Raw genomic sequence first — 15,981 nt, forward strand, 5'->3', positions numbered from 1 at the left:
TTGCAATCCATTTGAAAAGAATACTGAATCGTTCCGTTATTATCTAAGTATTTGCATTACAACTTACACCTTATGGTTTACATTGGTCGACATCAACAAGAACCCAGCACCTACGGCACCAGCCGCAACGTACCGATGCATTACAGCAGCGGCTCGATGTGGCGACCACCACCGTTGTTACACACATCGTACCTCCGAAGCATGTTCTGGTACACTCTCTCCATCCCACCTGGTGTCTCTTCAGTGTCTTGTGCAGCGGCCAGAACTCGTGCCAGCAGATCTTCCTCTGTCTCTACAGGTGTCTCATAAATTAGGCTCTTCATACGACATTACAAGAAGTAGTCCATAAGGGTTAAATCCGGCGATCGCGGCGGCCACGCGGTTGGACCACCACGGCCTATCCATCTTTCACCTACCGTCTGTTGAGATGTCTCCGGACAGGCAGTGAAAAGTGTGGTAGTGCTCCATCATGCTGAAACCACCTTTTCTGACGGACATTCAACGGCACAGCTCCCAAGAACGGGTCCATTACTTGTCGTAGGAAGACTAAGTATGCGGGGCCCGTGAGCTTGGGCGGAAGGAGGTATGGTCCAACGATATGACCGTCCAGAATACCTGCCCACACGTTAATTTCAAATCCGTCTTGAGATCCCTGAACATGAGTGGCATGAGGGTTTTCGTCCACCCAGACATGGCTACTTCAAGCATTCAGAACATAATCCCTTGTGAACCTACATTCATCTGTGAAGAGAACTCGACGTGGAAACAGGGGCGAGTCGATGCAACGGTGCGGGAACCATGTGCAGACGGCGACGCGTTGTGGAAAGTCTGCTGGACCCATAGCGTCTACTCTTTGTAAGTGGTACAGATGTAATTGATACTCATGCGGGACGTCCAAGACGGTACTGTGAGTAACAGCCACTGCACGCGCAATTGTGCGCGAACTCATTGACGGGCTGTCTTCAATGCGACGCAGCACACCTTCTTCAAATTCGGGAGTGCGGCGTCGTCGTGGAGCACCACAGTCCTGCCTCCTCACGGTGAAGGTACAGTTTGTGCGATGGAGTGTGACAGTGTGGAAAACGTTCGTGATATAGCCGACTAGCAGCTCTTCCGTTACCTCCAGCTTCGCCATACACAAGGAGCATGTCTGTGTATTCCGCAAACGTCTACTACACCATGTTTCCTCTAACAGTGACGCACAGGTATTGGTCTCACAGCAAAGCGAACAACAAGTGACATCTGGGGATCGTTTGACGTAGTACACTCGTCGTGTATACCCTGTTGCATACCAGGACAGGAACTCTGAGACGTTTCTCTTGCCCTAAGCAGACGTTGACGAGGTACACATCTGAACTGAACCTGTCGTAGAACGGAAACGATACGATTCCCGACATGGGTTCCTATTCAAAATGTTCTGTACTCACCACCCTCTGCATGTCCGAGAAGTTTGTAACGGGAATTTCCGACCAGCCTGTATAAGTTAGGTGTTTTAATTTTCTGTGGTTGGTATGTTTTGTAGGTGCTTAATAATCAATTCAGAGTCGAAAGTAGGCAATAGCAGCAACAAAAGAAAAATTTTAGAGTGTTGTTGTTGTTGTGGTCTTCAGTCCTGAGACTGGTTTGATGCAGCTCTCCATGCTACTCTATGCCCTCCCCATACCTATTCAATACCTCCTCATTAGTTATGTGTTCTACCCATATAATCTTCAGGATTCTTCTGTAGCACCACATTTCGAAAGCTTCTATTCTCTTCTTGTCTAAACTATTTATCGTCTACGTTTCACTTCCATACATGGCTACACTCCATACAAATTCTTTCAGAAACGACTTCCTGACACTTAAGTCTATACTCGATGTTAACAAATTTCTCTTCTTCAAAAACGCTTTCCTTGCCATTGTCAGTCTACATTTTATATCCTCTCTACTTCGACCATCAGCAGTTGTTTTGCTCCCCAAATAGCAAAACTCCTTTACTACTTTAAGTGTCTCATTTCCTAATCTAATTCCCTCAGCATCACCTGACTTAAATCGACTACATCCCATTATCCTCGTTTTGCTCTTGTTGATGTTCATCTTATACCCTCCTGTCAAGACATTGTCCAATCCGTTCAACTGCTCTTCCAAGTCCTTTGCTGTCTCTGAAGAATTACAATGTCATCGGCGAACCTCAATGTTTTTATTTCTTCTCCGTGGATTTTAATACCTACTCTGAATTTTTCTTTTGTTTCCTTTACTGCTTGCTCAATATACAGATTGAATAACATGGGGGAGAGGCTACAACCCTGTCTCACTCCCTTCCCAACCACTGCTTCCCTTTCATGTCCCCAACTTTTATAACTGCCATCTGGTTTCTGTACAAGTTGTAAATAGCCTTTCGCTCCCTGTATTTTACCCCTGTCACCTTTAGAATTTGAAAGAGAGTATTCCAGTCAACATTGTCAACAGCTTTCTCTAAGTCTACAAATGCTAGAAACGTAAGTTTGCCTTTCCTTAATCTAGATTCTAAGATAAGTCGTAGGGTCAGTATTGCCTGACGTGTTCCAATATTTCTACGGGATCCAAACTGATCTTCCCCGAGTATGCAACACTTATTTCGAAAGACTTATTCATTGGATTAGTGCAGACAGAGTGGAGGAGACGGCAGACGGGGACTCACCTCGACGCGCTCCTCCTTGAGGTCGACCTTGAGGGCGAGCTGCTCGCGCAGCACCACGTCCGGGTAGTGCGTCTTGTCGAACGTCGCCTCCAGCTGCTCCAGCTGCTCCTCGGTGAAGATGGTGCGGTGGCGGCGCTTGCGCTTGGCCGAGGGCGCGCCGCCGGCCGCGGCGCCCGCGGGCAGCCCGTGGTGGCCGTGGTGCGGGTGGTGGCCGTGGTGCGCGTGGTGCAGCGCCGGCCCGCCCGCGCCCGCCCCCGCCGCCGCCGCCGCCGCCGCCGCAGCAGCGGCCGCCGCCGCCGCGTTCACGTAGCCGGCCGCCGCCGCCGCCGAGCCCGGGTACAGGCCGGGGTACGCCACCGCTGCCGACACCACAACACGCCCGACACGTCAGCTCGCAGGGGGTCACTTGCCGTTCCATTGCGGTATTCAGACAACACCGAGTACTACGCTACCTCTGTTATTCTTTTACACAGGGTGTTAGTTACAGGTACAAACGAGAAGAGCGAGTAAGGGACAACGAAATAAGGAAATGATTCCGACACACTCAAATCCGGAAAACAATGGCTTCTCTGATATGACATTTGAACAATTTTTGTCTTGCCAGTATAACAGCAATATAAATTTATTATTTTGATTCATAGCTTCAATTTGCAGCAATAGTAGTACACAACGAATAAAAAAATGACCCACCAAGGTAGCCGAGAGCGCTAATGCGCTGCTTCCTTTACTCGGGTAGGTGCTCTGGCCCCAAATCGAATCCACCCAGCGGATTAACGACGAGGGCCCGTATGCCGACCAGCCTCGATGTCGTTTTTAGGCGGTTTTCCACATCCCGCTAGATGAATACCGGGCTGGTTCTCGCATTCCGTCTCAGTTACACGACTCGCAGACATTTGAAATACGTTCCCACTATTCCATGGCTTACACTAGACACAGACAGATGGGGTACACTAATTCCGTCTTGGGGGTTTGTGGTCTTGGCAGGAAGGGCATCTGGCTACCCTCTGTAGCTAACACTGCCAACAGCAGAGAGCACTAATGCGCTGCTTCCTGGACTCGGGTAGGCGCGCCGGCCCCAGATAAAATCCGCCCAGCGGCTTAACGACGGGGGCCCGTATGCCGGCCAGCCTGAATGTTGTTTTTAGGCGGTTTTCCACATGCCGCTAGGTGAATACCAGGCTGGTCCCCGCATTCCGCCTCAGTTACACGACTCGCAGACATTTGAAATACGTTCCCACTACTCCACGGCTTACACTAGACGCGGACAGCTGGGGTACACTAATTCCATCCTGGGGGCTCTGGGGTCTTGGCAGGTAGGGTATCTGTTTACCCTCTGTAGCTAACACTGCCAAATGAATAGTTGCAAGGACGACCCCGCATTGAATAGGGAATAAGGCCTCAAGAAAGAAAACTAAAACTAAACTCCTCCCGAACAGGCCATGAAGGCCCGACGGTACCGACCGGCCGCCGTGTCATCCTCAGCCCACAGGCGTCACTGGATGCGGATATGGAGGGGCATGTGGTCAGCAAACTGCTCTCCTGGGCGTATGTCAGTTTCCAAGACCGGAGCCGCCTCTTCTGAATCAAGCAGCTCCTCAGTTTGCCTGGCAAGGGGTGAGTGCACCCCTCTTGCCAACAGCGCTCGGCAGACCGGATGGTCACCCATCCAATTGCTAGATCAGCCCGACAGGGCTTAACTTCGGTGATCTGACGAGAACCGGTGTCACCACTGCGGCAAGGCCGTTGGCCCTCAAGAAAGAAAGGTGTAACAAAAATGGCACAAATTGCAGGACTCATTCCTCAAATGTAGACGGAGAAATTGTATACAGGAACGTGGGGCCTGATAACTATTTCTTTCCATGTTACAACTTACTTGCTCCAACTCATTAACCATGGGAAACACACACGAAAAGAACGCACCAGTGTATCACATGCAACTCTTTCTCACAGATGTTCAAAATGCCTTCCGTGGGCATTGATACAGAATGACAATTACGAAAAAAATGTAAATTAGTTATAAACTACAGCGTGCACACACCTTATTGAACATGTAAACACAACTACAGATATTCTGATTTAGATTATGACATGTTCGATAGGCCTGCCATCATTGGCGATAAAGTGTCGCAGACGAATAACGAAATTCTGCATGAGTCAAGGAAGTGTCTGAACATCGATGCTGTCGATTACTTCCTGAATGGCCGTTTTCAGCTCACCAATGGTTTTGGGGTTATTGCTCTACACCTTGACTTTAATACAGCCCCACAAAAAAGAGTCGCACGTATTCAGATCCGGAGAATTTGGTGGCCAATCGAGGCCCCACGGCAGTGGCGCTGGGTATCCCAGCGGTCCTCAAAGTGCTCCTCCAGGACATCAAACATGCTCTTGCTTCGATGGGATCGAGCTTCGTCTTGCGTGAACCACATCTTGTGGAAATCATTGACACTTTGGATAATGGGGGTGAAATCATCTTCGAAGACGTACCGTTCGATAGTCACCGTGCTATCAAGTGCCGATTATTCAGTGACTGCACATTGCACACCGCACAATCACTCGATCGAGAAATGCAGACTCTGTTCCCCAAATGGACCAATCTTGTTTATTGACGAATCCATCTAAATTAAAGTGGGCTTCTTCGCTAAACCAAACAACAATGCGCATACTAATTCCCTTCATGCCACGCGGCTAACCGTGCAATTTTAAAGTCTTAACACAAACAGTTCAGAAGTTAAGACGATTTTGTTGCATATAGTTCAATTGTTGTCACCCTGTACGTGCATTAACCCGCCGTCGCAGTGAATGCTTGATGCACTAATGTATCCCTGGAGTATCGCCCATAATAGGGCTCGGAGACTCTGAACACTTATACAGGGTTTCATACAGAAGAGCTTTCAAATGTCCCAACAAATAAAAGTCCAATGTGTTTAGGTTGACAGACCGTGGAGGCCAGGCAATTTGTCCAACTCTACCTATCCATATATTATTTAGAAGCCGAAAGACAGTAACCTAAAATGAGGAGGTGCTCCATCGTGCATGAAGTACATGTTTTGTCACACAGCTAAAGGCAACATTGTCCGATGAGCCTGGGTGGAAGAAAGTGGGCCTTACCGAACAGCCACCAACAATGCCGCGCCATACGTTGACAAAAATAATTGTTGATGGCTTGCTTCAACAGTTGCGTGAGGACTGATGTCTGCCCATAGACGCCGACTGCGAAAATATGCAATTTGATATTTGAAAAGTCGTTGGAGAAAATGTGTTGTAACATGGAAACAAGTCGTTTCCAGACGACTGTTCATATAACGTAATTTCTTCGTCTATGTGTAAGGAGTGTGTCCTGAAAATTGTGCCCTACACGTTTGTTACACCTTGTATATTTCAGAATAAAATTCAGCAGTCAATTGTAATATTTTTATCTCGCTTTACCGGATTCGACAAATTAATTTCTCATCTTTATAAGCTTATAGAATTAGGAATGTTATAAATCTATAAAGCCTGGCTATACGTTTATGTAAAGTACAAGAAGGGTTGGGTTGTTTTGTGAGAAGAGACCAAACTGCGAGGTCATCCGTCTCGTCGGATCAGGGAAGGACGGGGAAGGAAGTCGGCCGTGCCCTTTCAGAGGATATGCTCAAAGATGTACATATTTTATGTGACTGTTGTAAATACAGACTGTAAACACTGGACTTTTATTTGTGTGGGCAAAAAAATGGTTCAAATGGCTCTGAGCACTATGGGACTCAACTGCTGTGGTCATAAGTCCCCTAGAACTTAGAACTACTTAAACCTAACTAACCTAAGGACAGCACACAACACCCAGCCATCACGAGGCAGAGAAAATCCCTGACCCCGCCGGGAATCGAACCCGGGAACCCGGGCGTGGGAAGCGAGAACGCTACCGCACGACCACGAGATGCGGGCTTGTGTGGGCATTTGAAAGCTCTTGCGTATGGAATCCCAGTAACATTAGGCTTCTATGAAGAAGACATTGACATCTCTAAACCACTACTAAATAATTTTCGCTAATATACTCTTTATAATTACATAAATGGATAGCCAAGGCCTAAGGATTCATAATATCCCTAATTATGTAGGCTTCTGAAGATGACAAGTTAATTTGTCGGAACAGGTAAAGCGAAACAAAAATATTTGCAATTGATGACTGAATTTTGTTCTGAAACACTATAAGTGTCTTTGAGTACGTTTATTTTGAAACACGCCAAGTGAGAAGCAAATTACCAAGTGATAAACTTTATCACTATTCAGGATAGACAAGTCCTAATAAATGGCGTTTCCAAAACAAGTTCGTCTGTCATTACCATGTCCTCCCAGGGTCTTCCACTTGAGCCAATTGAATTTTGGTGTGTGTGTGTGTGTGTGTGTGTGTGTGTGTGTGTGTGTGTGTGTGTGTGTGTGTGTGAGGATGTTTAGAACCACTGATGTATTCGAGCCCTGTTGATAGTGTCGATGAACTGCACTATGGGTGGTTTGTCACTACATTAGGAACAAGCCTAGTATTTTGAGCATGTATGACAGCTAAGTTTGATAAACGTTTTTGATAGAAACTAGTACCGAATTGTGAAAATAAACGACAGCTGAAAGTTTCACCATGAATTTTAACAACTATTCGGCCGCTGAATGTCCCCCATCTGCGAACATACATATATGTTTATTGAGATTATTTCCTTGTTTCATTTTCGTCTGTACCTAGATACTAGACCGTGTTTTTTATGTGAAAACTCATGAAGTTTTTTTAAATAAAATTAACCTTATTAACATTCTGTATCGTTATTATTTATGTCGACATGTTTATTTATCTACGTAGTCACCCTGGCGACGAACACATTTTTCCCAAAAAAAGTGACCAGTTTCTTAATACCATTAGTGTAGAATGTTTGACTTTGTACCTCACCTCTCCTTGGATCACTTCATTATATGAAAGAGAAGTCCTCGAAGACTTTCTATAAGCTTTGGGAACAGATGAAAATCGGATGGGGCAAATCGGGACTGTATGGAGGACGATCAATGACAGTGAACGCAAAGCGTCGGGTTGTTGCAGATGTCGCAGCGCTCTCTTGTGGCTCTGGTATTGTCACGCTGAAGGAAAGGGTGCTCCATGTGGACGAACACTGCGGTTAAAAGCTCAGTTACACCACGCTGACGCATGGTCATAGTTACGTTCCACATCGCCATGTTACGCGGTGCAGTTCGGAACCTTCTAGGGGCAGAAGGTTGCAACTTGGGTCAGGGAAGCGGGGAAGCAGGCTGAGTAATATGCATGACGCGTAGCACCTCAACCGATAACGAGAAAAGAATAAAAAATTCGTAGGTATTACCTCCCAGGATGCCCTCGTAACGAAGCATCTGTATAAGGGTCGCTTCTACATCTACATCTCAATTCCGCAAGCTACCTTATCGTTTGTGGCGTAGGGTACATTGCATATGACTGTCGCTTCCTACTTTGCGAGTTCCAGTCGCGAATGGTTCGCTGTAAGTCTCCGATTGCACTCTAAACACTCTGATTTCATTTTCATGTCCTTTTCGAGAGATATACGTAGGAATAAGTACTATATTGCTATATTCTACTTGGAAAGTTTGCTCTCGTAACTTAAATAGTAAACCTGTCTGTGATACAGAACACCTCTCCTGCAGCGTCTGCCACTGGGTTTGGCTAAGCATCTCCGTGACGCTTTCGTGCTCACTAAAGAAACCTGTAACCAAATGCGCTGCTCTTCTGTGCATCCTTTCTATTCGGAAGAGTGGCGGCTGTGCCCTGTTTTTGATCACCCGACTTTGCACCAATGTCAGGACTAATTTCATACCTCTCTGCTGCGTCTTACGAACTGAATACATGTGACACTGTTGATTGTGATCCGGCGCGTGGTAACGCTAAATTTAGTAGCCCCCTTGATACTATTCGAGAGGCTATGGCTATACGAGTTTCTTCATCATACCACGCAAACACGACACTACACCATAGCACTCTCATTAGAGATGCATACTGTCAACAGATACACCTAAGACTTTCTTCGCAAACGAAAGATACCATTGTGTGCGATGAAGAAAACCTTTCCAATGAGATGGCTCATTATCTTCAAACCAGGCATGCAGTACTACTTTACTTTACTATAGTTCAATTCTTTTATCTTGGCGGCTCGCGCATGCCCGCCTAGACGCGGGAGATTGCTGCGTTGCCAGTTGCACACGACGCACGCGCCAAGAGAAGCAGCGCCATAGTATAGTATAGTTCGCAAGCTTACGTTTAGGGGGGAGCGCGCAGTTCATTAAGTAAAGCCACCACGGCCGCATTAACCCTTTCGCTGCTACAAAGACGTGCTCCCTGCATTCCGCGCTGTGGGCGATTTTGTCACTGCACTGCTCGCCTGTGCAGACACATTGTGTTCCGACTGCTTTGACACTCTTTATCATTCGATTCCACAAAAACTATTTGGCTCAAATATTAGATTTTTACCTATCTTCTTGACTGATACCTTCCCCCCATAAATGACTTAATTTTGTTTCGATGTTCAACGCAGTTATTATGCAGCATTAAATATAGTAAACCATTGCACGAAATTTTGAAGAGTTGAGGTAAAGTCCACAGAGTATACTTTCCGGATGGTCGATTTTAGTTGCCACAATGTTGAGAATGAAATGTGGACAAGATACCTATATATTTAATTTAATTTAAGTGCCACATAAGTGTCGTATGTAATATTGAGAAATATTCCACCTTTCGCGACTGTAACAAAAGTTTTACTTACACTGGGCACGTTTGGCTTTATTTTAAAGCACTTCAATCAATCAAAAGGAAGTAGACAAAATACATTAAACAAAACTGTGGACTTACAAAAACATTAGAACTTGAATATACCATCTGTCAGTGAAGTGCTCAGAGCTATGTCAAATATAATTTTGTGTGTGGCACACACAAACAGCATTTATTTGCTAAAACACTGATGAGCCAACACAAACGTTGAATATTGTGCTACCGAAGCACAAAACTACGAAAGGTGATTTGGCAATGGAGGACACAAAATACAATCCTCTTATGATGCTTCAAAAGAGAGAAGCGCGTCTGGTCTAAATAAGTCGCTTATTACAATTGCAGAAGAGGGATATATTTCAATACCATTGGTAAAACTGCGACTGTGGAACAAAAACAAGAAATAGAACATGAATACCATTGTGTATGTGCGATACCTTTCACCGATGGAAGTGCTTTAAAATAAAGCCAAACGCGCCCTGTGTAAATAAAACTTTAATTACAATCGCGAAAGACGGAATATTTCTCAATATTACATACGACACCTATGTGGTACTTAAATTAAATGAGATATTGTTATACAGTAAATATTATATGAAATTTAGGTATCTTGTCCACATTTCATTCTCAACATTGTGGCAACTAAAATCGACCATACGGAAAGTATACTCTATGGACTTATACCTCTGCAAACTCTTCAAAATTTCGTGCAATGGTTTACTACATTTAATACTGCACATCAAAACAAAATTAAGTCATTTATGGGGGGAAAGTATCAGTCAAGAAGACGAGTAAAAATCAAATTTTTTGGCCAAATACACTCCTGGAAATGGAAAACAGAACACATTGACACCGGTGTGTCAGACCCACCATACTTGCTCCGGACACTGCGAGAGGGCTGTACAAGCAATGATCACACGCACGGCACAGCCGACACACCAGGAACCGCGGTGTTGGCCGTCGAATGGCGCTAGCTGCGCAGCATTTGTGCACCGCCGCCGTCAGTGTCAGCCAGTTTGCCGTGGCATACGGAGCTCCATCGCAGTCTTTAACACTGGTAGCATGCCGCGACAGCGTGGACGTGAACCGTATGTGCAGTTGACGGACTTTGAGCGAGGGCGTATAGTGGGCATGCGGGAGGCCGGGTGGACGTACCGCCGAATTGCTCAGCACGTGGGGCGTGAGGTCTCCACAGTACATCGATGTTGTCGCCAGTGGTCGGCGGAAGGTGCACGTGCCCGTCGACCTGGGACCGGACCGCAGCGACGCACGGATGCACGCCAAGACCGTAGGATCCTACGCAGTGCCGTAGGGGACCGCACCGCCACTTCCCAGCAAATTAGGGACACTGTTGCTCCTGGGGTATCGGCGAGGACCATTCGCAACCGTCTCCATGAAGCTGGGCTACAGTCCCGCACACCGTTAGGCCGTCTTCCGCTCACGCCCCAACATCGTGCAGCCCGCCTCCAGTGGTGTCGCGACAGGCGTGAATGGAGGGACGAATGGAGACGTGTCGTCTTCAGCGATGAGAGTCGTTTCTGCCTTGGTGCCAATGATGGTCGTATGCGTGTTTGGCGCCGTGCAGGTGAGCGCCACAATCAGGACTGCATGCGACCGAGGCACACAGGGCCAACACCCGGCATCATGGTGTGGGGAGCGATCTCCTACACTGGCCGTACACCATTGGTGATCGTCGAGGGGACACTGAATAGTGCACGGTACATCCAAACCGTCATCGAACCCATCGTTCTACCATTCCTAGACCGGCAAGGGAACTTGCTGTTCCAACAGGACAATGCACGTCCGCATGTATCCCGTGCCACCCAACGTGCTCTAGAAGGAGTAAGTCAACTACCCTGGCCAGCAAGATCTCCGGATCTGTCCCCCATTGAGCATGTTTGGGACTGGATGAAGCGTCGTCTCACGCGGTCTGCAAGTCCAGCACGAACGCTGGTCCAACTGAGGCGCCAGGTGGAAATGGCATGGCAAGCCGTTCCACAGGACTACATCCAGCATCTCTACGATCGTCTCCATGGGAGAATAGCAGCCTGCATTGCTGCGAAAGGTGGATATACACTGTACTAGTGCCGACATTGTGCATGCTCTGTTGCCTGTGTCTATGTACCTGTGGTTCTGTCAGTGTGATCATGTGATGTATCTGACCCCAGGAATGTGTCAATAAAGTTTCCCCTTCCTGGGACAATGAATTCACGGTGTTCTTATTTCAATTTCCAGGAGTGTAGTTTTTGTGAAATCGAATGATAAGTGTGTCAAAGCAGTGGGAACACCATGTGTCTGCACAGGCGAGAAGTGCAGTGATGACAAAACCGCGCACAGCGCGGAATGCGGGGAGCACATGTCTGCAGCAGCGAAAAAGTTAATGAAGAGGCAAAGCACCAGAAATTTCATTCAAACGAATAAAATTCGTGAAGTATGGCAGTCCAATATTGTTTTTAAATAAAGAAAATATTAAGCTCCACACAAGGTTTGAACTCATAACCTTTCACTAGGCCGCCCAACCCCTTAACCGTTCCGCTACCTCTGCTCATCGAACAGTGTTAACTCCAAAAGGACGCTAACACCTCACGCAACTACTTATAAACACTGTTGGTATGACTATGAACTACTCACGCTTTGTCGAAGTGCAAGTTCTTTATTGTGAAAAAGCAGTTCGTGAGATTGAAACAAACACCTTTCCTTGCTATCGCCTGAATTAGGAGTCTTATTGCTTGTTTGGTTTAATTAATTAATAGAATATGAAGCAATTGGTATAAAAAATGCTCTTTCCAAACTTTTTATAAAAGAAAGTCTGCTATCAAGACAGTGCTTTTGTTCTATTACTTTATTTATGACTGAACGTTTCTAAAACTGAAGACACTCGTCCGTGCTCTGCACTGCAGTCGAGATCTGGCAACGTCGTTCTCTGTTCATTGGCTGACTGTGTTTTGTGACGGCAGATGCGCAGAACGAACCTAAACTCGGCCGCCAAGATATATGACGCGCACTTTAGTACCATTAGCGAGTAGAGCGTGAAAGAGAGGTAATGATAGTGGTACCACATGTACTCGTACATACGGGTTGATGACTGGCTGTCTACAGACGAAAATAATGAACGAATCTTGCCAACTGCACACCAGTGTAAGGAATGCAGTGAACATGTATGATGTCACTTGACACACTTATTTGCTCACTTCCATATTCTATTCTGCCAACAGTCGTTTCTAGTAGCCACCTATGTCTACATCTGTACTCCAGAAGCCATCGTATGGTGTGTGGTGGAAAGCACTTAGTGTGCAGCTATTATTTCGCTGCTTCCAGTTGCAAATGTTTCGCGGGAAGAAGGATTACTGGCAAGCGTGCATGTGAGGTAGACTCTCTGATTTCACATTTACTGTCTTACGTTCACGGCGATTTATACGAAGCAAGAAGCAGGGCACTGGATAGGAAGGTATGTTCTCGGAATTTAATCAATAAATCCGAACGTGATACACAACTCCTCTCTTGTAGCGACTCCCATTCCTTATTCCTTTCGCGCTTACCAGACAAACCTGTGACGACACGCCCTGTTCTTCTTGGATCTTCTCTGTTTCACCTATCATTCCGATCAGGTACGGGCCCCAGACTGGCGAGCGACATTGAAGTATTAATCGATGAAGGGTTTCGTAAGCTACCTCCTTCGTGGGTGGACTACATACGATTCTTCCAGTGAATTTCAGTTTGGCATCTGCATTGCTTACAGTTACTTTAGTGTGGTCGTTCAGCTTTAAATTGATCCATAAGCATACCCCTAGTGATTTTATTTGATGTGACTCCTACTAGTCACTGTTTAGCAATCGCGTAATCATACAGTAACGAGTATTTCTGCCAATTTATGCACGATACGTCACATTTGTTTATGTTGAAGATCAACTGCAAATCTTTGCATCAAGCGTCGATGCTCTGGAGGTGTTACTGCATTTCGCTACATTGTGTGCCTTCTCTGTGTACCACAGCATCATCCACGAACAGCCACCTGGAGTTACTGACGCTGTCCACAAGGTCACTGGTACATACTGCGAGCAGCACCAGACCCATGCTACTCCGTTAGTGTGAGGACGAAGTTCTACGTCCGAAGATTTCTCTCCTTTAACAATGACGTTCTATGTTCTATTTGCTAGAAGCTCCTCAATATAATCGCAAACCTGGAGTTACTGACGCTGTCCACAAGGTCACTGGTACATACTGCGAGCAGCACCAGACCCATGCTACTCCCTTAGTGTGAGGACGAAGTTCTACGTCCGAAGATTTCTCTCCTTTAACAATGACGTTCTATGTTCTATTTGCTAGAAGCTCCTCAATATAATCGCAAACATGGTCTTATATTCTGTACGCACGTAATTTCTTTATTGGGCGGCGGTATAGAAGTGCATCGAACACCTTCCGGAAGTCAAGGAATACGGCATCGGTGCTTTCTTGATCTCGTGGATGAACAGAGCAAGCTGGTTTTTTTTTTTTTAAAAAAAAGAACTTTATTGATACAACAACATTATAAAAACAATCAAAAAGAAGGTATTGTGATACAAATTATTTATAAACACAAAACATTGTATGATTGTATGATACACACAAAACCCACCACCTTATGTAATTAGTGGGTCCAATTATTATACTTGAAAAACAAGCAGCTTATACTACTTAATTAATGCCACTTACTATGGACAGGGTTAATCTAACTACTTGACTACTCTTGTTATTCTAAATCTAGCTACTCTGCAGCGTTGCAGGTGTGCCAGACTAAATACGAACCTACTAAAACGGCCTGCTCACTGAGCTAATCCCAGTGAGCGTGCCCCTGGCACTGGGCTGGCCTCGTGCGTCGAATATACCCGGCCGCCCGTCGCCGGGCCCGCCCTCTTGTATTCTTGCTCACCCGCGAGTCGGATGCTCGCCCTGTAGTATTGAACATCTCCCGCTTCTCCCGGTGCTGCGGCACTGTGGACTTAGTTTTGGCAGACAACCACTTACGGTAGCTTCACGAACAATGTTCGCCAAATTGTAAGCTCTGGCTCATCCTCACCTCCCTAGGCCTAGGTATCCCCTTTCAACATGTTTTAGCCAATAAATGGCCTTTCTCTAAAAATTACCCTATTATTCCACGACGCCCACCGCCTGCCCATACCCGCCATCCTGTACAAGCTGGGTTTGTTAAGATCTGCGCAATTCAAATTGAATTCTACATGGGAGACTGTCTGTCACATAAAGTGTGACTTTACACCTCAAGGAGGCCTCGCGAGGCAATGTCAAAGCTCTTTGTTTTAATAATTTATATGAACATTTTAAGGATGATCTTTTTCATTGCATATCGTAACCATTGCCGACCTCCTCTGTTTCAATCAATTTAGCATCCCCTGCAAGTAGGGACGTATTCGACTGCCCTATGCTGTCAAAAGTGAGACAGGAAATAATAATTAATTTTCCTAGTGACGTGGCAGAAGGTGAGGATACTCCACTATTCTCACTTAAACTGAGCGACGCTCCGCCAACCGCAGTTATAGAAGGATATAATATAAGATCACAATGCATGTTCCAAATTTCACTATCTGATCAAAAATACCTGCTCACATACTTGTGGACGTTAACACAGGTTGTGTTCACACTTCGGCTTGAACTCTGCTGCGCAAAATTTCCATCAAATGTCTGAATATCTCTGGGGAAAGGCGGTTCATTCCTCCTCAAGAGCTAAAGCCACAAAAGGACGCTGCGGGCTGGAAGAAAGTCGACGTTCTAACTCGTCGCAAAGAAGTTCCATTTCGTTCAGGTAGGGATTTGGGGCAGCTATTGCCTCACAGAATCTGCTTTATCACAGGGTGCATTACCCTCGTATCCCAACTAGTGAACACGGCACAGTCATCTTAGGGTAACACCAAATCTTGCGTACTTCAGTGGTGGCACTAATGTTGAGATGTAGCTTCTGCAGTCATTCGCCGAATCCAAACCTTCCCATTGGATTAACGCAAGATATAGTGTGACTCTTCACTTCACCCTCCAGTGTCTCTACTCTATACATCACAAGAAGCGCCGCTTAGAACCGACAATAGAAAGGTACGCCTTTTGAGGAACTGCTCGGCCATCCTATCCCACTGTTTTAACTCCCTCCCCGCAGTCATTGAGCTACGAGAGGCATTCAGTAAGTAACGAAATGCAATGTTTTGGCTGAAAAAAATACCCAATTTGTTGTGGGACATTATGGAATATTCCCGTTTCAGTCCCTATAGCACTAAGGAATGACGAGATACGTTTGAAGTTCTCTAACGCTATAGATACAGCAATAAGGAATAGCGCAGTAGGCAGTACAGTTGAAGAGGAATGGACATCTATAAAAAGGGCCATCACAGAAATTGGGAAGGAAAACATAGGTACAAAGAAGGTAGCTGCGAAGAAACCATGGGTAACAGAAGAAATACTTCAGTTTATTGATGAAAGGAGGAAGTACAAACATGTTCCGGGAAAATCAGGAATACAGAAATACAAGTCGCTGAGGAATGAAATAAATAGGAAGTGAAGGGAAGCTAAGACG

At 45.9% G+C, this 15,981-nt stretch overlaps 1 pseudogene; it reads right to left on the reverse strand.

Annotated features, from left to right (window-relative positions):
• Positions 1 to 4,289: 4,289 nt before the first annotated feature.
• Positions 4,290 to 4,407, reverse strand: LOC126417384 (5S ribosomal RNA; annotated as a pseudogene).
• Positions 4,408 to 15,981: the final 11,574 nt, after the last annotated feature.

This window comes from Schistocerca serialis, chromosome 8 (genome assembly GCF_023864345.2).
Source record: "Schistocerca serialis cubense isolate TAMUIC-IGC-003099 chromosome 8, iqSchSeri2.2, whole genome shotgun sequence".
Classification (NCBI taxonomy): domain Eukaryota; kingdom Metazoa; phylum Arthropoda; class Insecta; order Orthoptera; family Acrididae; genus Schistocerca; species Schistocerca serialis.